This window comes from Dipteris shenzhenensis, chromosome 33 (assembly GCF_047967505.1).
Source record: "Dipteris shenzhenensis isolate YYH24624 ecotype China chromosome 33, Dip_SZ_1.0, whole genome shotgun sequence".
In the NCBI taxonomy this organism is placed as follows: domain Eukaryota; kingdom Viridiplantae; phylum Streptophyta; class Polypodiopsida; order Gleicheniales; family Dipteridaceae; genus Dipteris; species Dipteris shenzhenensis.
The window spans coordinates 16,211,464-16,235,220 of NC_141628.1; positions in this window are offsets into that span (position 1 = coordinate 16,211,464).

The following is a 23,757-nucleotide window of genomic DNA, read 5'->3' on the forward strand; positions in this document are numbered from 1 at the left end:
TGCCACATGGAAAGAAAGCATTGCCATGTAAATGGGTCTACAAAATGAAGGTCATAGGTGATGATGTGCCTAGGTACAAGGCCCGTTTGGTTGCTAAAGGGTTCAAGCAAAAAAGGGTGTGGACTTTGATGAGATATTCTCTCCAGTTGTGAAGATGACCACACTTAGATGCATGCTTGGACTAGTGGCATCAGAGGTTATGGAGCTTATGCAGATGGATGTCAAGACAGCTTTCTTGCATGGGGATTTGCATGAGGAAATTTACATGGTGCAGCCGGAAGGCTTTGAAGAAAAGGGCAAAGAGCATTTAGTTTGCAAGCTGAAGAAGAGTCTCTATGGTCTTAAGCAAGCACCTAGAGAATGGTATCAAAAGTTTGATGCTTTCATTCGGTCGCAGGTTTTTAGAAGGAGTGAAATTGATCACTGCCTCTACACTAAAAGGGCTAAGGATAATAGCCTAATAATCTTGGCACTATATGTGGATGATATGCTATTGGCTAGCAAGAATACTTATGAGCTAGATGCATTAAAGGCCAAGTTGCATGAGGCCTTTGATATGAAGGATTTGGGACTTGCAGGTCATATTCTTGGTATGCGCATCACGCGTGATCGGAGTAGGAAACTCCTTTGGCTTCCACAAAAAGAGTATGTTACAAAAGTATTGCAGCGTTTCAATATGGAGGGGGGGAAGGCAGTGAGTACTCCATTGCCTCCATATGTGAAACTGAGTCATACAGATAGTCCCAAATCAGATGAGGAAAGGGCCATGATGGCCAAGGTTCCTTATGCATCAGCAGTTGGGAGTCTTATGTATGCTATGATAGCTACTAGACCAGACATTGCATTTACAGTGGGAGTTGTTAGCCGGTATATGGCTAATCCAGGAAAGAGGCATTGGGAGGTAGTTAAGTGCATCATGAGGTACATGAAGGGTACCAAAGAGATGTGCATTTGCTTTGGTAAAGGAGACATGCGTGTACTTGGGTACACAGATTCAGACTATCCAGGGCATGTGGATAGTAGGAGATCCACTTCTGGTTATGTGTTCACCTTTGTAGGTGGTGCAGTGTCGTGGATGTCTCGCGCACAGAAGTGTGTTGCTTTGTCTACCACAGAGGCTGAGTATGTTGCAGCCACAGAGGGTTGCAAGGAGGCTATATGGCTTGATCGGCTAGTGGGAGATTTGGGGATTCATACAGGTGTACCGACATTGCATAGTGACTCCATGAGTGCTATTCAGCTAGCACGGAATCCGGTCTTTCATGCAAAGACCAAACACATTGAGGTCAAGTACCATTTCATCAGGGAGGTACTTGAGGACAAGCGCATAGAGCTTGTCAAGGTTCATACAGATGATAACCCTGCAGATATGCTGACGAAGAGTCTACCTAGTTAGCGGTTTGAGTATTGTCATGTATTGATGGGCATTGGATAGTATGCTCACTAGTTATTCTCCCTTAAAGGCACATTGTCCTTTAAGTGGGAGGTTGTGGGGGTTAAAGGTCACTGTGCCTTAACCCCGGTTATGTACAAGACTCAAACACATATATAAATGAATGAAAAAGAAGATTAGGGTGGTTCTGCACCCACCAAAACTTGTGTGGCTCTCTGTCCGTGCCGATCAAATGGAGCTCAAGCTATTTGATGCAATGTCCCAGCTCCCACATCAAAGTTCAAGATACTCAGAACACCCCAAGTCTCAGCCTTAGCCACCGCCCACCCTTAGGAGACCACCTCCTTTGTCATCGGCTCCTCCTCGTACCCATGGGCAGGGCTCACCAAATCCCTCCAGTTTTTTAGTGCACCCCAATATCAAACAATGGGCGGTACACCAGCATGTCAGCTGAGCAGGTCTTCTGTGCCGATCATATGGAGCTCCAGCTATTTGATGCGATGTCCCAGCTCCCACATGTGGCATAAACAATTCTGCAAAGGTGGCAAGAACATGCCTCCCAGCTCTGCTCCAATCTCCTCTAGGCACAACTCTCTACGCATGACACCATACACTAATGGTCATCACCTAAGCTATAGGGCCAATCACCCTTAATAGAGTGGAAGAGTATCGCAACAAGGCCAAAGAGCTAGACTCACAGAGGGATATGATAGGCAGATCCAGACCCTCTAGGATCTCTTGGCACATGAGCATGCACTAACTGTTACCATGTAGGCAAAAAACGAGCGCCTATGTCCCTGTGGCCACCCAGAGGAATCCATGGAAGACAGGGAACAACAGGAGTTCGAGGTCTCAGCCCCAACTAGCCACATACACTCTAGCCCCATGCACAGTCCCCCAAACCCTACAAATGCTCTTCAATGCCCTTCATGCACAAAACCTCATCTTCTACATAAACCTCACCACCCCCCTTCCTCCTAACATACTCCAAACAATCCTCTGCCACAATCTCTACCACCACCACCCCATTCTCACCATATCATACTTCTCCCTTGATCTTCAGCCCACCAGCCTCTCCCTTCCCCATCTCTCTACCCTTTTGACCCTTGCTACCCACCCCATCCTGCTCAACTTCCAAGTGTGGTGCTGGGTCATCATAGAGTCCACCAATTACCCACAAGATGATGACGTGATGCAACTTGCCAAGCCCGATTAACTTAGCCCATGGGTCTGCACTCCCGACAGCCTCCAAGCTAATATCAATTGGATACAGACCTATGGCTAGGCCTCAGCAGTCCAAATGCAAGGGCACCTAGTTGCATACCACTCCATCACCTACCATCTTGTTGGCATAATCATAATGTACAATGGGGAGCTACAAGCTCTCCAGCACTCACTCGAGTCCTTGATCAGCAATTTTGAAACAATCCATGTAGTATATCCCAGATAAGTCATTGAGGAGGAGGGGTAGGAAGAGGCCATAGCAATTTTCACCTCCACTGCCCCACCCGCCAAAATCCCATAGCTGCCTCCTGTTGATCCTGCCCACAACCCCTGAGCAAACCACCCATTTCGCCCCACCCCCACTCCCTCTTGCAAACCTCCCTGTGTACTCCTCCAATGCCTCCAACACAAGCTCTACACAACACGAGATCTCCCAGTCCATCTCCTCCAATGCCCCTGTTGACCTCTCGAAAGAGGCACTCAACACGCTCCTCAAGCTAGCAAATTTTGCACATACGCCCATTGACACATTGCCTGCAGGGACTGCTAAAGAGGAACCCATGCCTATGGATGACGATGATGTCCCTCTAGCAACCCCCTCCTCCCTGCTCAAAGACGTTCAATGGAGACCCGATCTATAGTCCTTCTAAGGTCTACCCGATAGTGCCCTAATGCATCACTAGAAGATGCAACTCAAAGGCTCCCACCTCCACCTCTAATTTTGGTGCTTCTATCACAGTGCACATGTCGATCGGCAGATCCACCCTCTGTACATGCCCATGGAATGCCACTGGTGGGCCTGGGCCCACTTTCATGAGCTCTAACAAAAGGATCTAGGTTTTGAGCCTCAAATGGCTTAGGATAAAGGAAGGCGGCTGAACAACAAGAGCTGCAATAGAAACAGGGAAGGAAAGGATAGAGAAGATGCCTTGGCACCCTATGGGCCCAAGACCCTTGTGAATCTAAAGAGATGGAGAGTGCAAAAAGGAAAAGGGTTAGTCCTCCCTTCAAAAAGTGACTTGAATAAAAGGCCAAATGGTTGACTTTGGTGTGCATTGTTGTATGCACAAGTTTGGAATACAAGCTCCCTCTCTTCCAAGAGTGTCTGTGGGTGTTCTCTTGTTTCCCTTGTAGTCCCTTTGTGTTTACCACTCCATCTCCCTTCACTCTCGTCTTCCCTTCTCCTTCTCCCTCCCTTCTCCCCTCTCTTCTCCCTTCTCCCCCTTCCCTCTTTATCTCATGGAAACACATTGCAACAATCCGAGAGCCGCTTGAGTGACACATGCAGATGGCTCATGCTTTGCATTTCTTGACTAAATATGAAGAGGGGAGAGAAGAAGAGTGGAGATGAGGAGAGAGGGCATAGCTAGAGAGCACACCACAAATGACTAAGTGTACACTAGATTTAGTTGAAAATGTACAATATATACAAACCCATTTAGGGTTAGGGTTAGAGCATCTAACCCTTTCCTTTATAGCACTACATAAGTATTAGTGCTATTCACATGTAATCACATGATGTTGAGCATGGTCTCTCAACACCTTCCCTCAAGATCAACATCATGAAGTAGGCCTTCTCTCAAGATGATGATTCTGGGGAATCGAAGAAGGACTGAGCATTACATTATATCACACCCCTTTAATGCGAATGTCCTTTCTCTATGTCAAACCAAGAGATTGTCAACATTTCTCAAAAAGCTCTTTACCAAATTGTTCGTTAATGATGTCTGCAACATTCTCTTTTCTATCACAATGTTGCACTGTGATGTCACCAAGTAACACTCTTTCTCCGATGAAATGCTCTTTGACATCAATGTGCTTTGTCCTAGAGTAATATACTGGATTCTTGGCTAATGCTTGAGCCGATTGATTATCACAGTATATTGTTGTTGGCTTTGATTCATCAAAGTAATCTATTTCTAACAATAGTCTTCAGAGCCATATAGCCTCACATGCACCTATAGTGAGTGCCCTATATTTTGCTTCAATTGAAGACAAAGAAACAGTTGGCTGTTTGTTTGACAACCATGATATAGCACCTTGACCAAGGAAAAATGCATATCCCTATGTGGATCTCCTGGTCTCATGATCTCCAGCATAGTCACTATCACAGTATCCATGCAACCTTGGATGACTTCCTCTATATTCTATTCCAAACTGTCTTGTACCTCTAATGTATCTCAAGACTCTTTTGGCTGCATTCCAATGAGACTGTTTTGGATTTGCCATAAACTATGCTAGTGAATGTACTGCATAACAAATATATGGCCATGTGATAATCAGATATATAAGAGATCTAATGAGCTGCATGTAGTACCTGTCATTGACTGTAGGCTTTTTTATCCCAAATCAGCAAAATACTTGTCGATTCTACTGTACCAACTTCTAGGTGCTTGCTTTAAGCTGTAGAGACTTTTCTTGAGATGGTAAACCTAATTCTCTTTTCCTGGTTCAACATAACCTGCTGGTTGTTGCATGTAGACTTCCTCGTCTAGATAACCATTGAGAAATGTATTGTTGACATCGAGCCGATACACATTCCATCTGTTGAGTGTCACTGGTGATATCAAGAACCGTATTGAATCCTTTTTTGCTACTAGAGCATAAGTCTCATCGTAATCTTGACCATATTGCTGTGCAAATCCTTTTGCAACTAGTCTAGCTTTGTATCTTTGAATGCATCCATCTGGATTGTACTTCACTTTGTATACCCATTTGTTTGCTATGGCCTTCTTTCCTGGTGGAAGATTGCATAATTCCCAAGTATTATTCTTATAGAAAGCATCCATTTCTTCATTCATAGTAGTTCGCCATTTCGGCTTGTCTACTCCATCTTCAAAGTACACTGGCTCTTTTGTAGCCTTGATGGTAGTCATAAGAGCATAGTTGATGGTTTCAACCTGTATTTTTTTTCCCCTTTCTGAGCATATGTCAATCTGGCTAGTGTTCTGCTTTCCCTAGTAGACCATCTGAGCTACTGTGGCTCTACTTGGGGTGTTTTTAGCAATTGTTGCTCTTCTTCATCAACCATTTCTGTAGAGCACTATGAAATCAGTGAGTCTATCTCATGTGTGTTTGAGGTTTTCCATTTTGATTCCTCATCAAAGATTATGTCTCTAGAGATAATGACCTTGTGGTTGATGGATATACAACTCGTATGCTTTGCTTTCCTCACTATAGCCAACCATGATGCATTTACATGACTTTGCATCCGTTTTCCTGCAATGGTCATCATGTATGTGGGCATATGCTATGCAACCAAATATGCGAAGATGCCCAATGCGTGGCTTGTGTCCAGTGAATGCTTCATAAGGTGTCATATCCTGAATCGGTTCGGTCGAAAGCTGATTAAGCAAGTAGTTTGTAGTGGTTATTGCTTCTACCCAATACTAATTTGGAAGATGCTTCTACTGAGGAGTATCTACACAAGTGAATTGTCTTTGAATGCTGTGACTTCTGCAAAAGTTCATGAATGCTGAAGACATGTATTCACCTCCTCTATCTGATCTCATGACTTCGATCTTTCTGCCTGTTTAGTTTTCTACCATGGCTTTGAATTCTTGAAATCTGTAAAAGACTTCATATTTCTCTTTTAGAAAGTAGGCCAAACAATATTTGCTATAGTCATCGATGAAAGTCAAGTAGTAAAGTGAATCATTGATGCTGCAGGTCTAGGCATAACCCCATACATCTGCATGTATCAAATCAAGAATACCTCATGCTCGAGAAGTGCTTCTGCCAAAGTTGGTTCAATTTTGTTTATCGAAGTAGCATGCTTCGCAAACTTTTCCAAGAAACTGTAGCTTTGGAATCATATTCTGATTCCTAAGATCTAGCAAGCTCTTGAAATTAACATGACCATATCTCTTATGCCATTTTGCGAATAGTGGCATCTGTTGCGGTTGAGCTGACATGGTATGTAAATATGGTATTGTAGCTAGCATTCTATACAAGCGTCCTTCCTTGACTCCTTTTCCTACTAGAGCTAAAATCTTCTGGATTTGTCTCTGATAGTGCATTCATCTCCGTTGAAGATGACTCGATCGTTGTGTTCTGTCATTTGACCTACTGACAAGAGGTTCTTGCTGAGCTTCGAAACATAAAGTACATCTTTCACCAATCCTTTTTTACCAGTGAAATTGTTCATAAGGAGGCACGATGGATGCTACTACTATAGGAGTATGATTTTGAGGTGGTACATCGACCAGGATCCCAACATGCGGTGGCAGATTACATGTATTGCCTTGAAACAAGAGAACCCACAACTGGCATTGAAGATGAGTTCCCGAACGTGGAGCTTAATGTAGTCATCGTAGCTATTGCAAAGGCATCTAAGGGGCTAATAACCTAGGGTGTTCTAGATGGTCTTAGTATGATCAGATGATGCACTTCATGACATCTAAACAGATGTCAAATTATCTCAATAGGGATCAATGGAAGCTATTAGCACTCAGAAGCCACGCATTCAAAGTGGTGGTTGGTCAGCTCTATCATAGACATTTGATGGATGTTCTGCTCCAATGTGTGCTGCCACATGAGTAATAAGTGATGCTTATGGTGGCACATTGTGAAGTGGCAGGTGGTCACTTTGCGAATGCAATTACGGGCCAAGAAGGTGCTGCAAACAGGGTTGTGGTGGCCAACACTACAAAAAGATGCCCGTTAATTCGGATTGCAGTGTGATCTATGTCAACGGCTAGGATAGCCTTCAAATGGGGACGACATGCCAATGCAACCAATGCTTCTTTTGGTCCCTTTCCAGAAGTGGGAATTGGACTCCCTTCAATCCTACGGCTACACGAACCCAGAATTGCTATGTGCTGTGGCAACCACAGATTATTCCACCAAGTGGGTGGAAGCCTGGGCACTATGGGAGTTAGCGATAGAGGGAAGCATTTTGTGGTACAATTGGTGAAGGAAATGACAACTTTCTACATGATCATTCACAAAAAGTCATCATCTTACTACCCACAAGCGAATGGCCAAGTGGAGTCTTCCAACAAGCAGTTCAAGTGGATTACCACATTACTAGTGAATAGTCATCGCACGGATTGGGATGAGAAGCTCCTTTCCATAGTCTGGGCATACTGCACATCATTCAAAGTCGCCATTGGCCTAACACCATTCAAATTGGCATTTGGGATGGAGGCCATTACATGTTGTGTTAAGCCTTCATATTGCAATTGAAGACAACCTACTTCCGCAGAAGTCCATGGAATTCCGACTCGATGTTCTAGAGCAATTGGAGGAAGAGTGAATGGAGAGCTATTACTTGAACCAAGTAGTTCAAGCTTAAAGAAAGAGATGAGTAGACCTGGCATCGAAGAAGATTTTTTTAAAGAAGGGGCAACTGGTCTTGCTCTTCAACAGTCGCATAGCCGCATGCCACGAAATCTTAAGATGCAGTGGTTGGGTCCCTTTTGGATCTTCAAGTATTGCGGATTGACTTCTTTCTATTTGGCAAATCTGTAGGGGCGGGTGATACCGTTGCCGGTGAAGGGATTCCAATTGCGGAGATATCACCATGAAGGTCGCCTTAAATGCCCATTCCTAGTCACATGCAAAGTACTCATTCCATGGATTGGGGTAGGCGCATAGTATCCAATGCTGGGATTGTGCACTCCTTGTGGTGATGATCACGTACCTACTGATGGAATCTTGAGTTCAAAAACATCTGCCATGCATTTACCCACCACTAAGCCCAGGCATCAGCTCATTTCAACTATACTCCTTATGCATGACCAATTTCTCACACTTTTGCTTTCCTATTTTCTTCCTCACACATAGTTTCCTATTCCTACCGTTCACATCCAATGCTTCCCTCACCCCCAACACCTCCTTCCTACTTCTCTTTCTTCTCCCAGACTCATGGGCATGGCACTGGTGTAGACCAACATTGTGACACCCCTTTGAGGTCACAATGAAGAGATGATCGATCGCTGGTTGTGCCTGCTAAGGCTGAGGAGTTTTTCAAGCATCGGCTAGGATCTAATTGTCATGCACCTTGAGACAGTGCAACTGTGCAGGCTGTTGGAGAAAGGTGATTGTGTGGACATGCTGGATGGGCCACACACCTTGATAGTGGAGTTGATTTATGATTGACTTTGCTTGCCAATGGACAGAGAAACACAGGCCTTCCCGATGCTTGATGTAGCAACTTTAGAGGTGGAGTTTGGGCCAGTGGTATGAGGAGAGTATTGATTGAGCAACCATGAAAGCATGCATCTTAGGAAAGGGTTGGTATTGGAGTCTCTCTTCCTTCAGGCCAAGGCATATACAATTTTAAATCATACCCATGGGATTATGTTGCTGGCAGAGACACAGCCAGTAGCGTGGGTGGTAGTTTCAAGGAGCGGCGGTTCCGAGTAGAGGCATTAAGGGTGGCAAGAATAGCGTCAAGGGGCAAAGTGATTACAACGAAGTTGGGCCAAGTTCTCAACCTTCTGTTCTCGATCACTAGTGACACCGAAGCTCTCTTGTACCTCGGTCATGGATGTTTTTATCAAAAGTATATTTATATATTAATATAACATACTAGCAAAAGTTTATAGAGATTATTTTTTAAGTTTCACAATATTGATAGAATATAGCACAATTTTGTATTCTTTTTTTTATTTTTGAAGTAAAATATGTAAATCCTAGCGAAATTTTAAAATTTTTCACATAAAAGTTTCAAATCTTGGCAAATGTTTCAAACATTTATTTCTATTAGGGCATACAAACTTTGGACACCAAAATAAAAGTTTTGCTTCTTAACAAAATTAACATGAAAAAATCATCCCTAGCCTCGGTGTTGTCATCAAGGCACTAGTGTTGAATGGCCCAAGAATCTCTCACACTGAGCAACAAAAGAAGAGGAAGTGCCATCAGGAGGGTGGTAGTTTGCCGCAAGCTTGCACATAGGCGATGCCGATCTCAGTAGCTCCAGTGCCCCTCTTGCCTTGACTGATCTCTTCTCAATTAGTGTTTGAAGCAATTTCATCGACACCTGTGCCTCACCAGTCTCTTCTCAACCAACTTATGGAGAAGTCACGATGCAATACCAGGCATCCACATTAATTATGGCACCACCTCTAGCAAGCGATGTGGATACCGAGCCCAGTTTCGAAGCAACAACCAGCCTAGCGGGAACAACAGCATTGAACAAATTTACCAGTCCCCTTCTGGTAACAAGTCTAGAGAGTACCCTTGTAGGGATTTCCAGCATGTGATCATTGACAGGCAATGCAGTCGGGTTTGGCTCATCCCTCCCTCAGTGGCAGGAGCGGATCTTGAGCATTTTAGTGCTATACACTAGTGTGCTCCCTATGCCAGTGAAAGGTCCGATCGTTGTGTTGACGCAGTTGGTGTGCTCACTTTTGTTACAATGAGCATTGTTCTCACTACGGGCGGCCATCCATTGCCGATAGCTCCACGAACCTCATGACCAATGTGATCGCTTCCCCAATTGGAGACATGTGGATGCTATCTGATTCAACTGCTATCACGGCATCGGACACCTCATCAGGTCAGAGGAGTGCAACTAGAGGAGTTGTAGAGAGAAAATGAGGACTTGCAGGTGCAGAATGCAACACTCCAACAACAATTGGCACAGTTCTAGCAGAACGAATCCCGACTCTACACACTTGAAGAGCAGATCCGGAATGCGGAGCAGTCTATGGACCAGGTCCGCACTCTATATGAAGAGATCCTCTGTAGCACCTTTGCAGAGTTGCACAACAGACAGATGTCTAACGCACTGGCTCATTTTCTGGCAATAGTTCCTAGGATAGTGGTAGTCAACATGGAGCAGCTATACAACTTGCTAGTCACATTCCAATATCAGATCTGGCAAGAGTGGGACATCCAAATCACCGGAGACATCTCAGAGCATCATTCCAAGACCTCCTCCTCTAGACACAAGTGGTGCTGTAGGCGGGTTCTCTGGTGCGATTGCGGATAATTTTGTGGAGACAACCAAAACGGGTCCAACTCCTACCGTCACCAGGTCACATCAAGGCACCATAGTGAGCAGCGGCCGCACTGTGGACAAAGACAAGGTGGTAGCAGATGGCTACAATCCCTTGTGGAGTCAAGATCCTGTGCACTTAGAGCACGAATAGCCCAAGTTGAGTGCCTCAAGGATAGAATGCGCCCACTATGCTTCTGGCTGGAGTGCACTGCACACTCCTTTGCACTGACCCTACCACCTCGACCTCCTTGGTGGAAGGATGCTGATCAGTTTCTAGATGTGCACTATGTGGAGCGACACACACCATTTCTTACACTTCTAGATGCACCCTCTCTCTAGCCACAGGAATTTGTACACCCATCATCGCTTCAAGAAAGACAAGATCTCAATCTGCCGCCCGGAGGGTCATTCAGGAGCAACTTCCACGTGAGCAATAGACGGCGGTTCCAGTTCACGTGGGCCCAACGTAAAGGAACTAGATGCTATGGTTGGTGGGCATGGAAGAGACGCGCATTTGGGAGCGATGCCAATGACGATGCAATCGATGAGCAAGTGCATAGGGTTTTGATGGTGTGGAACGAGCGATACCGGTGGTGTTTCTTTGAGTCAATGATAGATGCGTCGCTGTGAGAAGAAGAAGAAGCCCAAAAGGTCAGGCCTACAAGCAAAGATAGTTCAATTGCCATTCTGTTGGCCATGGTGGGGTATTGAGATCAGAGAGTGCCGATCCTGATGCAATCATTAAAACAAACATACTTTCTTATTTGGCTCCTGATAAAATGAACGTCCTTGCTTATTTGGGGATGGATCAAGCTATGGTCTATGGATTAATCGGATGTCTACTTGCTCTGGTTCTCTACCTTGGCATAGCTCGAAATGATTGTTATGCACTTTGCACTACACTAATCTGACTTCTATCAAGCTCAGTTGTCAGTGTGGATTCGCACAGTCCACCGTGAGTGCCATGTGTTAAGGCATAACAACCTGCGAGGTTAGTAGCTTTATATCCAAAAGAAGGCTCTAGAGTGTATGAGTTGAAATTACTAGTCCACGTGCATGAAGAATATCTTTCATGTGAGCAATATGAAGAGATACCATGGTGACACTTCTATATTTTTGCATTAAGAAGAACCTGAACTTGAAGATGAGAATGAAGTTCTTACTTTGGAACAGATTGTGTACCATAAAGAGAAGAGTACTCGTGGAAAGAAGAGATATATGTATTTAATGAAGTTCAAAAACCAATGCACAATGAATGGAGGAAGAGTTCTTTATAGATTTTCCACAGATACTCGCAAAATATAAAGAGGCGAGATGCAATTGCAAAAGTAACTAGAGAAAGTGCACGTAAGAGGAAGAGACAAGCAATAATCCAGAAGAGGACTTCTGCTCATTCAAGCAGGAGGGAGTGTCATGACAAGAGAAACACTTATTTAGTTAATTAATAGTCATTAGAACCTTATTATTGTTACATGCCAATTTGATGGTGCAGTTATATGTTTGTATTTACGATCGATCAAGTGGTGTAAATAGTAACACTAAACTATGTAACATTGGCCAATGATTAGTAATAAAAATGTGCACACATGTGTCTAGGTCCTAGGGGCAATAGGAAAGGGAAGGTGCATTAGAGTGCATTAAATGGTATGTGCATGGGTCATGGGATAAGGGTAGGTGTAAACAAGAAGATGGAACTTGAGTTATCTCAAGGGACATTAATGAAAGGGCATCACCCTTCATTGTGAAACTCACATAGCATTCTCTCTACCACATTGATTCATCCACCTTCTCTCTCCCACCTTGCATGTAGGTCAAAACAGAAACAAGTACTCTCATGAGGGCACTCTTCTCCGTTGGAGGGCCAATTGGCATTCAAATTTTGAATGCATTGCACACATTTGCATTCTTGAGATGTCTAGTTATTCACACTTTTGCTAGTGGTGCTGGTTTTCATTAGGGGAGAAATGGGGTCTCAAAAGGGCCTCCAATTAGTGTTTCCTAATTTCAAGGGATTAGAGAGGGATTTGAGGTACCAGTGAGAGTGCTATAAGGTTTGGGGCAATGGTATGTTGAGGTGGAGGGTGGGTAGGCCTGCAGAGAGCCCATATTGGTTGCTCCCCTTACACTAGGGACAACCCAAACCATCCCCCCCCCTTCACCCATGTTTGACCCTCCTACCAGGTGCACCTTTCACACATGAGTCGAAATCTGCCTTCAATGAGATGGTAGGCCCCTTGAGGTAGATTTTTCTTCTCCCCTCCCTCTTTCTAGGGCTATGCCCCCCACTGTTCTGGTCTAGCTTGCCAATTCCCTCCATTTTTGAATTGCCTCCCATGCATTTTCCCTCTTCCCCCTCTTTCTTTGCTCCCTCCTACTCTAGCCTACTTGGCAGCTCCTCTCTCTCTCTCTCTCTCTCTCTCTCTCTCTCTCTCTCTCTCTCTCTCTCTCTCTCTCTCTCTCTCTCTCCCTCTCTCTCTCTTCCATTTGCTATGTACCTGCCCCTCACCCCCTCTCCCTCTTTCCCTCTCCCCTCTCTCTCTCTCTCTCTCTCTCTCTCTCTCTCTCTCTCTCTCTCTCTCGTGCCTCTGTTGGTGCTGCTCTGTCCTTCTCCATCTCCCTCTTTTGTGCCTTTGTTGGAGCTGTGTTGTCCCTCTCCTATGCCTCTATTTACTACTACTCTATCCCTCTCCTTCTCCCTCTTTTGTGCCTCTATTGGAGCTGCATTGCCCTATGTAGGAGTCCCATTCTTGTTGTTGCAACCTCTGTAAGCATGGTGAGGAGCAAGGCTACAAGACCATGCAATGCTATGACCTCTTGTGTCTTCCACAACACCAAAAATGCATTGGATGAGTGGATCCCTTGTACCTATAGCTTAAATGGCTGAATAGTGATGAAAGGATCTACCAAAGGTCCACATAAGCTTCCCAAGAGCAAGAGAGGTGCTATCTTGCATGAGTGGAAGGGGCGCATCTTGAAGTTCAAGTTTGGGAAGAAAGGATCGCTCAAAAAGGTGCAACTTGTTTACATGGGAAAAGATATGCAGCTTCCTCCATCATTCTAAATCTAAGATACCATCACACTGTGAGCCTTTCTATCTATGTACCTTTTTCACCTGTAAGTGTAATGCATCCATTTGGAAACTTTGTGTTTGGTTTCTAAGAGCTTTTATTCATGGTGGCAAATGTCTTCCCTTCGGACTTCGAGGAGTGGGAACCAGTTGAATCATTCATAGGCAAGTTCACTATGATTCATGAGGATTTAGGTAAGCAAATGCATGCAGGGGAGAAGTTGGCCTCCTTGCGAATGAAGAATGTGTATTGGTATAATGCAACACACATTACTCCAACGCCATCATCAAGCTATGGCCGTCTACAAACCATTGCACCACCACAACTTCAAGACATAGATTGCAGCAATGTGGACTCGAGGACATTGCAATCATACAAGGACAAGATTGCAAAGGATGTGGGCATGGCCATGCAGTTTGAATTTGGATCTAAATGGGCAAGGTTATCTTGGTTTATGCCTTGGTTTCAGAATATACATATGCATAGAACAAAAACAATGTGGCCCTGCAAGCGTGTAGATGAAAATGCTCTTGAAGATTTACTTGGGATGAATTAGGGAACCAGGTCAGGTGACCAAATGGGTGATATGTTTCAATGTCACACATGTAAAGACAATGTGGTTATTAGATACCATTTGTCATGCCAAATGTTGTATTTAGCTTTTCAGTACATGCACTGGGTGAAAACAAATGGCTAGTGGCTTCCCCTAGACTTTAATGATGAAGACAATACGGGGGTAAGTTTGTCTATTGATGTTGAAGAGGGAGATGTGAAGAATGTGAATGTCACATCACAATGGACTCTAAGGGATGTGCGAGAACACCTATTGGTCATAGAGGATGGCATGTCAGAGTCCTTCTACTTTACCTTAAATGGTGGTAAGATCAACCGTCACATGGAGAAGTGCATGCATAGTGCCAATTTCGTTCCTCTTGCAACTTTGAAGATTGTTAACAATGTGTTTGACTAGCGCAGTATTTTTTTTTTTTTCAAATCCTAGTTATTGTTTCAAAAGATGATGGACAATTAAATTGAAATGTTATTTCTTTTGATGTTTTCTCCTTTCAGTTCATGGTAAATGTTTTTCAAAAAATTTGGGGATTTTATTATTAGTTTAATTTTTAGGGTTTTTATATATATAAAGAGGTAAGAGCCCTTTTTACATCACATTCTCACTTTCACATTTAGAGAGCCATAGAAACTCCCACCCTCAAAAGTTACTCACTCCATCAGTCTCACTATTTGCCATGGATTCAGCTAGAGCTGCGTTCCATGATTTCATCTTGCAAACTACATCTGCAGGTCATGAGGAAGAGCTATTTTTAGTGTTTGATAGGACTTTAGATGTCCTAGGCACGTATATGCGAGCCAAGGATGACTTCTCAGATCTCATCCTCTACATGCAAGAGAATTTCACAAATTTTGTTTATACACTTGACTACTCTTCAAAGAGATGGGTTCCCATAGATTACATCAAGTATCTGTTCCTAGAGGAACCCAAGTTTGTAAAGCACTTGGCCTGCTTTTGTGATCATCTTACAGAGGAAGGGTTTAGGACGGTAGAAGTAAAAGACATCCTAGAAGTAGGGATCACGAGAAATACAGGCACTAAATTCCTTTCATGGGAGATGACATTCATCTTTCTTCTCTAAGAAGAAAATTTAGAGGAAGAAGCCTCATCGTCCAGCACCCCCTCTAGTAGAACTACTAATATCCTTGTCCCTAGACTAGACTCTAACATGTACATGGAAGAGAGTCTTGACCATGCAAGAGAGGAGATGGAAGTAGCTCAAGCATTGAGCCTACTTCAAGAGTCCCCAGTAGAGCAAGAGTCTGCATCAGGGACCGTTGACCCAGAAGCAGACTTATGGTCCTTGTCCCCCTCATCATTGATGGAGAAGAGTAGATATTCCTCCATGACATAGAGGTTCTTTTTGGACTACGAGAGGATGAGGCACTCAGACTCCTAGCTGGGTTCGATGTTGACACAAGTGTCAAAGATCCCGAGGTTTTAGGTTTCAAAGACCAGACAATGGAAGAGTTTCTCTTGATGACGCGGTTTCAACGAGGGATGTAGACATGTCCATATATGATGCACAACCCTCTCATGCAAAAGCTTCCACCTCCAAGATAGGTCATGAGAAAGCGTCCACCTCCCAAATGGAACATCACACAGCACCTGGTTCCATCAACATTGCAAATGAGGAAGGGATAGAAGCCCACGATGCTGTAGTGATAAGTTCAAACAATATTTTTTATTTTGATGTTCTTTCGGTATAATTTGTTTTGTCGGTCTTCTAATGTTTGTTGAATTGTTGCAGGAGGCATTTGAGCTTGATGAATTCTCATCTCGACGGGATAATGTTTGTGGTGCATTTGGGCGAGATCATTCTTTGGTCCATTACCTTGGCAAAGTCACAGAGCACGTCGTGGTCTTCCACAGTAAATTTTCTCCTCGAGGGCCTTCAGAGCTACTGAAGTGCAAGGTTAGCGTGCTATCGAATACTCCAATATTACTCGAAATGCTGACAAAGTGATTTTGGTACACTGCCTGGCTGCTATCAATGCTTTTGGATCGAACATTCACGGTAGGGCATTGACTGTAGCAACATCTATTCTTTGGTAGCAAGAGAGGAGGATGTTAGTGCTATTACGGCTAGGTTTATATCTAGGAGTCCACTAGGGGATTCAAAGACCCCTATTCTCAATGTACTCGAACTAGCCAAGAAGAAGATAGCCTGTGAGGTTTCTTGTAAATATAAACATATATTTCAATGGATACATAAGTTTAACTACATGTCTTTATTATTTGTTTTAAGTAATCATTGCTCATCATGAATTCACAATATTTATCCCATTCTTTTTTTAAAAAGTCGTTGATGATATATTTTCTCCATTCTTTTAATTGTGTTAATTTAATGCATTTCTAGCCAATTTAGTATGATTTTCACCAATTTCAGGTATCCAAAGTTCATTTCTGTCAAATCCTGGAGGGATTTCATCGTGGCGCAAAAGGGAAAAGTGTCTGGAACGTCGGGAGGAGCCAAGAATTCCCTAGACCTACCACAACACAAATTTGGGCATTTTGGACTTGCCAGAATGCCCAAATTTGCACCATGGTGGGTTTAGGTCATTCTAGGCTCCTCCGGACATCTCGGACACTTTTCCCTTCTGTGTCATGGTGAAATTTCTCTAGAATTCAACAAAATTCAAAAGTTACATTAAAATAAACAGTAACTTACAGTCATAAACATGGAGAATTCACAACAATGTGATAGTATAGAGAATGTGGATATATTTTATTAAAAAAGATTGGCCTTGGGCCTCAGATACAAGATAGTGCCTTTAAGGGCAGGGGGTAGTCTAAGTCCTAAGGGTGGGCTCCAATAGAATCTAGGGCTTCAAGCTTGGGTCCATCCATAGCCGCTTCACCAGAGCCATGTCCTTGTCCATGACCATGACGCGCTTTGCATGGATGGCACACAAGTTGGTGTCCTTGAACAGAGAGGTGGTCACTTGCTCCAACCTCCTGGAGTGCCCCCATAACTCCTGTGCTAAATCGCACATGGTCCTTGTACCCCTGTGCTATCTCCCATACCACACATTGGAAGGAAGCAATCGGGATCAGGTTGTCGATGGTCTTCTGCATCTATCTGATCTCCCTTAGGGCCCTTGCTCCTAGCTTTGCTTTGTATGGCTTCCTGACTCTTGGTGGAGGTTGTACAGCTACCTGAACATGGTTCCATGGCCTTCTCTCTGCCTTGAATTTCTTGCGCTACTCTTCTCTGCATTGATCCTCCTGTGAATCCCCCTCCCATGGATGTCTTGAGCTTTGTTCTTCTTTGGGATGGGGCTTCCTCATCATCTGCTTTACCCTCTTTATGGGCACAGGTACCATTTCCACGATGGGCTCGAGAGGGAAGATTGTGCTCTTTCTTGCAGTCTGTTGACCCCTATCCAGCAGCCTCTTGATATTAGAGAGGTTTTCAAATACATTTTGCTCAATCGGGGGAGTCCTCTCATGGGGAGGGGAAGGCTGAGGGGAAGGGAGGTTCTCAAATACATTTTTCTCGATCGAGGGAGTCCTCTCATGGGGAGGGGAAGGTTGAGGGGAAGGCTGAGGGGAAGGTTGAGGGGAAGGCTCAGGGGAAGGTTGAGGGGAAGGTTGAGGGGAAGGCTCAAGGGAAAGCTGAGGGGAAGGCTCAACGGAAGACTCATGCTCTTGGGACTTGGGAGAAGGCTCTTCGGACTTGGGAGTGGGCTCACGAGACTGGGGAGTGGGCTCAAAGGACTTGGGAGGAGGAGAAGGCTCACGAAATTGGGGAGTGGGCTCATGGGACATGGGGGAGGGCTCAGGAGAGTCGGGGGAGGGCTCACAAGAGTCAGGGGAGGGCTCACAAGAGTTCGGGGAGGGATCACAAGAGTTGGGGGAGGGCTCACGAGAGATTGAGGAGGTGCCACTGCATGTTTTGTTTTGTTTTAAGAGCTGAATTGCATGCATGAAGCATAATACATCATGCATACATGTTGCAATGTGTGCATGAAACACGATACATATTGCATGCATGTTTTGTTTTGTTTTGTTTTGTCTTTTTAGGTAAATTGCATACATGAATACCAACATGTATGCAAAAGGAAAACATCATGCATGCAACGCGATACAACATGAGAGACTCTAGTATCGAAAATAGAAGCAAACATACCTATTTTCCTTTTGTCTTTGTCTCTTGCAAGGTGGGACACTGGAATAGCATGGTAGAGCAAGTGTGTCGAGAGCTTGGGGGGATGAGGGAGAAGGAGGCATGCAAATAGCAAAAGATATAGGTTGAAAATTATGAAACACTAGGAGTTAGCCTTTTTCCCCTCAAAATCATCAAAATCCTGCTAATTAAATGTTAAAATAACCATTAAAAAAGCATCAAATTAGTTTTGGTTTAGATTTTTTATGTTGTTTATGGCATTTTCAACTTTTCTTTCAATGCTTGCATTCTAAATTGGAAGTCCATATTTTGTTGTCATCAAGGTAATGTTTACCTATAGCATCCTACCAATTTTTGTTTTATTTTGATATATAGAGACATATACTTTAATGGAATTCATAATTTTTTAATCTAACCCTACTAGGCACAAAATTGGGCTGCATCATTGGCATGTTGGCCTACATTGATGAGAATAGAACAAAACTTGGTAGGGTCTTAGAAGACAGTGAATCCAAGAATTCTACCAAGTTTGGTACCATTTAGACATACAAAGACTCAGATTTTAACAGATGGCATTGTTTTTTAATCCATAGCCCACCTAGGCATGAAATTGGGAAACATCAATGGCAAATTTGGCTACATTGATCCAAGTGAAACAAACTTGGTATGGATTTAGTAGATAGTGCAAAGAAGCATCCTACCGAATTCGGTACCATTATTGCCTACAAAGTCTCACATTTTAATATTGTCATTATTTCTCAATCCATACTCCACCTAGGCACTAAATTGGGGCACATCAAGGGAAAGTTAGGCTACGTTGATATAAATGAAACAAAACTTGGTAAGGATTTAGAAGACAGTTCAAACACAACACCTACAAAATTTGGTATCATTTTTTGTCCATTTCTTGCCTAGGTGCAAGATTGGAATGCACCAAGGCAAGGTGGGCTATATTGATCCAAATGAAGCAAAACTAGGTAATGATTTAGAGGATATTGCAAACAAAAATTATCCTACCAATTTTGGTCCCATTCATACCTACAAAGCCTCACAGTTTAATAGATTTCATCATTCTCTATACCCCCAAATATGCATTGGTGTGCTTCTACCATATGTATATGTGTCCAATGAGTATGATACTTTGCAAAGGTCTTAATCTATGTGCTCACAAAGTTTGATGTGGGCCGGATATTATTTGCAAGGTAAGACATGCGTATATTTTTATTTTTTACATTGCATCATGTACAAGTGTTTAAAAAATGCATCCTATGTGCTTTAGCATTCTACCATATCTATATGTGCTAGATGGATATGATACGTTGTAGAGGCCTTGTCATTTGCACGGTAAAACATTCATATATGCTTGGTCTTTATCATGCATCATGCATAAGTGTTATGTGTCCAATGTGTATGATACCTTGTAGATATTTTAATGTGAGTAAGATCCATATTTTAAAAAAGTTTTATGTGCATTGAATATCATTTTCATGGTAAAACATGCATATTTCCTTGTTTTTATCATGCATCATGCATAGGTGTTAAAATTTTATCATCCATAAGCGTTAAAACTATTCATTTGTGTGATTCTACCATATGTGTATGTGTCTGCCGATGTGTATGATTCTTTGGAGAGGTATGATTCTTTGGAGAGGACTTAATGTGAGTGAGACCCATGCTATCGCAAAACTTCACGTGGGTTGGATATGATTCACATGGTAAAACATGTATATTTTTGTGTTTTTTAATCATGCATCATGCATACGTTTTAAAAAAAATGTGCCGATGTGCTTGTACTATATATGTATGTGTTTGATGTTTATGATACTTTTAGAGGCCTTAATGTGAGTAAGATCCATGTGCTAGAAAAGTTTGATGTGGGTCTGATATCATTTGCATGGTTGAGCATCCATGTTTTCTTTTTTTTGCCCATGCTTAGTGCATTAAGTGTTACAAAAAAAGCATCGGTGGGCTTCTACGATATGCGTATATGTCATGGGTGGTTGTTGCAAAGGCCTTAATGTGAGTAGAAATGTTCATCCAAAGATTACCAAATTGGATTTCAAACCCTAAACATCGAGAAAAATATTGATGTAAAAAATTCTTATAACGGTTTTATTGACATTTCTTTTGACATTGTCATATTTTGGAGAGGCTTTTTCAACGCTTTTTAAATGTTCCCATTGATACTTTTATGGGGACCCCTTCTTCAACTTTTATTTAATGTTTAGGATATTGTCGATGTTTTTTTTACGCTTAGGGTATTTTTGGCTGAAATATGTGTGCTTTCTTTTGTACTTGCATAATGCATGGCTGTTTGTGGTTAAAATCTAGTGATGGTTTGATGATTGATTTGCATGTATCTTTTCAATACCATATTCTTTTGCATTTGAGTTGCATGCATAGAGTCTCTTGTAGATGACCCCAAGTTCATCGAATTCTCAAGAACATCCATGCATCAATAATTAGACAACCCTTTATAACCATGACACATATTCGAGATTATGGTTGTTTCCAACCTCCACCTCCTATTGCTTTGAATGAGAAGGTATGAAAGGTTTTTCAATGTTCCTTTCTCTTCAATAAATTTTGGTTGCATAAATCTATTTTCTTTTTCACCAACCATCTCTCATCGTAGGGAGAGGACATAATTCTAGGTGCTATACGTGAGAATGCCACGCAATGTCATCCCCATGAACCCTAGCTACTAGTGAATCATGGGTGTGTTCTGAGGTAGGAATGTGCCATGAAATGAAGGAATCCACCTTGCATGGATATAATGAAGAGGAGCATGTATTAAATGAATAAAATATTGATGACGTGGGCATTCAAGATTTGATTCATGCTTATTTTGAGCCACATTTTGTAGAGGCATATGATGAAGATCCACATGAGGATGAGCCAGTTGTCTGAGGTAGATGTTTCCATGAGTCTCAAGGGAAAGAGGAGATAATTTCAAGTGCTAGGCATGAGAACGCTATGCAATATCATCCCCATGAACCTTATCTACCACTGAATCATAGGTGTGTTCTATGGGAGGAATGTGCCATCAAATGAAGGTGATCCATCTTGCATGGATGTAATTAAGAGGAAATATGAAATGGATCATAAAATGAAATCTGAAATGTGCCATCAAATGAAGGTGATCCATCTTGCATGGATGTAATTAAGAGGAAATCTAAAATGGACCATAAAACATCGATGCTAACTTGACGTGTTTTGTACTTCCCCTCATTGACTTGATTCTTCTTTTATCAATCTTCAGTAAAACCCAATCATCCTCCTTATAATAAACTTCTTTTCTTTTCTTATTGGCTGCCTTGGATTGTTGAACCTAGGCCTTCTTAATATGTTCTTTTACCTGCTCAATAACATGTGACATATCCTCAGCAAACTGGTCAGCAACAAAAATTTGTTCCCCCAAGTGTGTTTTTGAAGTGGGTAAACATTGCCCATACATGATTTCGAATGGGGCTTTCTTTGTGGAAGCATGTACAGTGTTATTATAAGCAAACTCTAACATGGGTAGAAATTCTGGCCACCTTCTAGGTTGGTCATGGACATAAGCTCAAAGTAAAGTGGTTATGGTTTGATTGGTTGGCATTCTCACTTTGTACATCTCCTTGAGGATGGAAGGCTGTAGTAAATTTCAGTTTGGTTCCGAGATTCTCTAACAAGGCTGTCCAAAAGTTGCTAATGAAACAGCCATCATTATCAGATCCAATAGATTTTGGTAACCCATGTAACCTTAAGATTTCCCTAATGAATAACCTTGTTGTTTCAGGCACAGACAACTTTTTTCCGCAGGGAATAAAATGAGCATGTTTACTCAGCCTATCTATAACCGTGAAAATTTACTCAAACTGACCAACCTTGGGGAAACCTGACACAAAATCCATTGTAATGTGTTCCCACCTTTCAGAGGGAATAGGCAAAGGCTACAAAAGATCAATAGTCTTACTTGTGCCAGATTTAATGCACTGACATACATCACATTGCTGAACGAAGGCTAAAGCTTCTTTGCGAAGTTTAGGCCAATGGAAGTACCTCTCAATATTATCAATGGTCCCTCTAATGCCTCTCTGTCCAAAATATGGACTCGCATGTCGCCAAAATGTTTTGGGTACACATATGGCACCTCGTAACAATAGGTATCCATCCACGATGGAATAGGCCTCTAAACACCCAACCTCGTTACGATGAATCTTCGCATAAATTTCAGCAAAGTCCTCATCTACATGATAAGCTTCAACCATCACTCCTAGTAATTTCTCCTTAATCACAGAAATGTGACTAACTTGCGGCCCTCTACTCAAAGCATCAAATACTAAATTCTCCTTTCCTGGCTGATATTCAATATTTGGCTTTCCGAAGGATTGAATATATTCAACCCATTTGATTTGTCTTGAAGAAACAATGGGTTGAGAAAACAAGTGCTTGATACTTTGATGGTCAATCTTAATCTTGAAAGAACAGCGATATAGATAATGCTTCCATAACTTCAAAGCATGAATGACTACGAGTAACTCCTTCTCATATGTGATATGTTTCAATTCAACCCTTTGAAGCTTTCTACTCTTATAAGCAATGGGATGCCCTCCTTGCATCAACACTGCCCCAATCGAGATACCACTCGCATCTGTACACAAAACAAAGAACTCTTTGTCCATATCCGGAAGTGTTAGAAACTAGTGCACTAACCAATGTTCTCTTAAGCTCCTCAAAAGCTACTGGGTGAACCTCTCCCCACTCATACAAAGAATGCTTCTTCAACAAATCTATTAGTGGAGAAGCAAGACGTGCCAAATTCTTAACGAATATGTGATAATAACTACACATCCTAGGAAGGATCTCAACTCATGTATATTTTTGGATATTGGCCAGCCAATTATGGCTTTGACCTTTTTAGGATCATCCTGAATTCCCTCAACAGACACAATGTGTCCCAAATACTCTATTTCTGTCTTGAAGAACTCACTCTTCTTGGTATTTAGGAACAATTGATCCTTCCTTAGGAGCTCCATCATCTTAGAAAAGGTGATCCTTATGCTCTTTCTCAGTCTGGCTGAAAACTAAAATCTCATCATAGAAGACTACGATAAATTTTGCCAAGTAGGGTCGCAACACCCTCCTCATCATACCTACTAAAAGTGGCTAGAGCATTAGTTAGGCCAAAAGGCATGACCAAAAACTCATAATGTCCAGTGAGAGTGCAAAAAGCAATCTTATGTTCATCTCCAACTTTCATCCGAAGTTGATGATAACCAAATTGCAAATCCAATTTGCTAAAAACTTTAGCACCTTTAAGCATATCCAATAAATCATCCACTCTTGGAATTAGATACTGGTTCTTAATTGTAAGTTTATTCAAAGCACGGTAATCTATACACATGCGATATGATCCATCCTTCTTCTTCATCAATA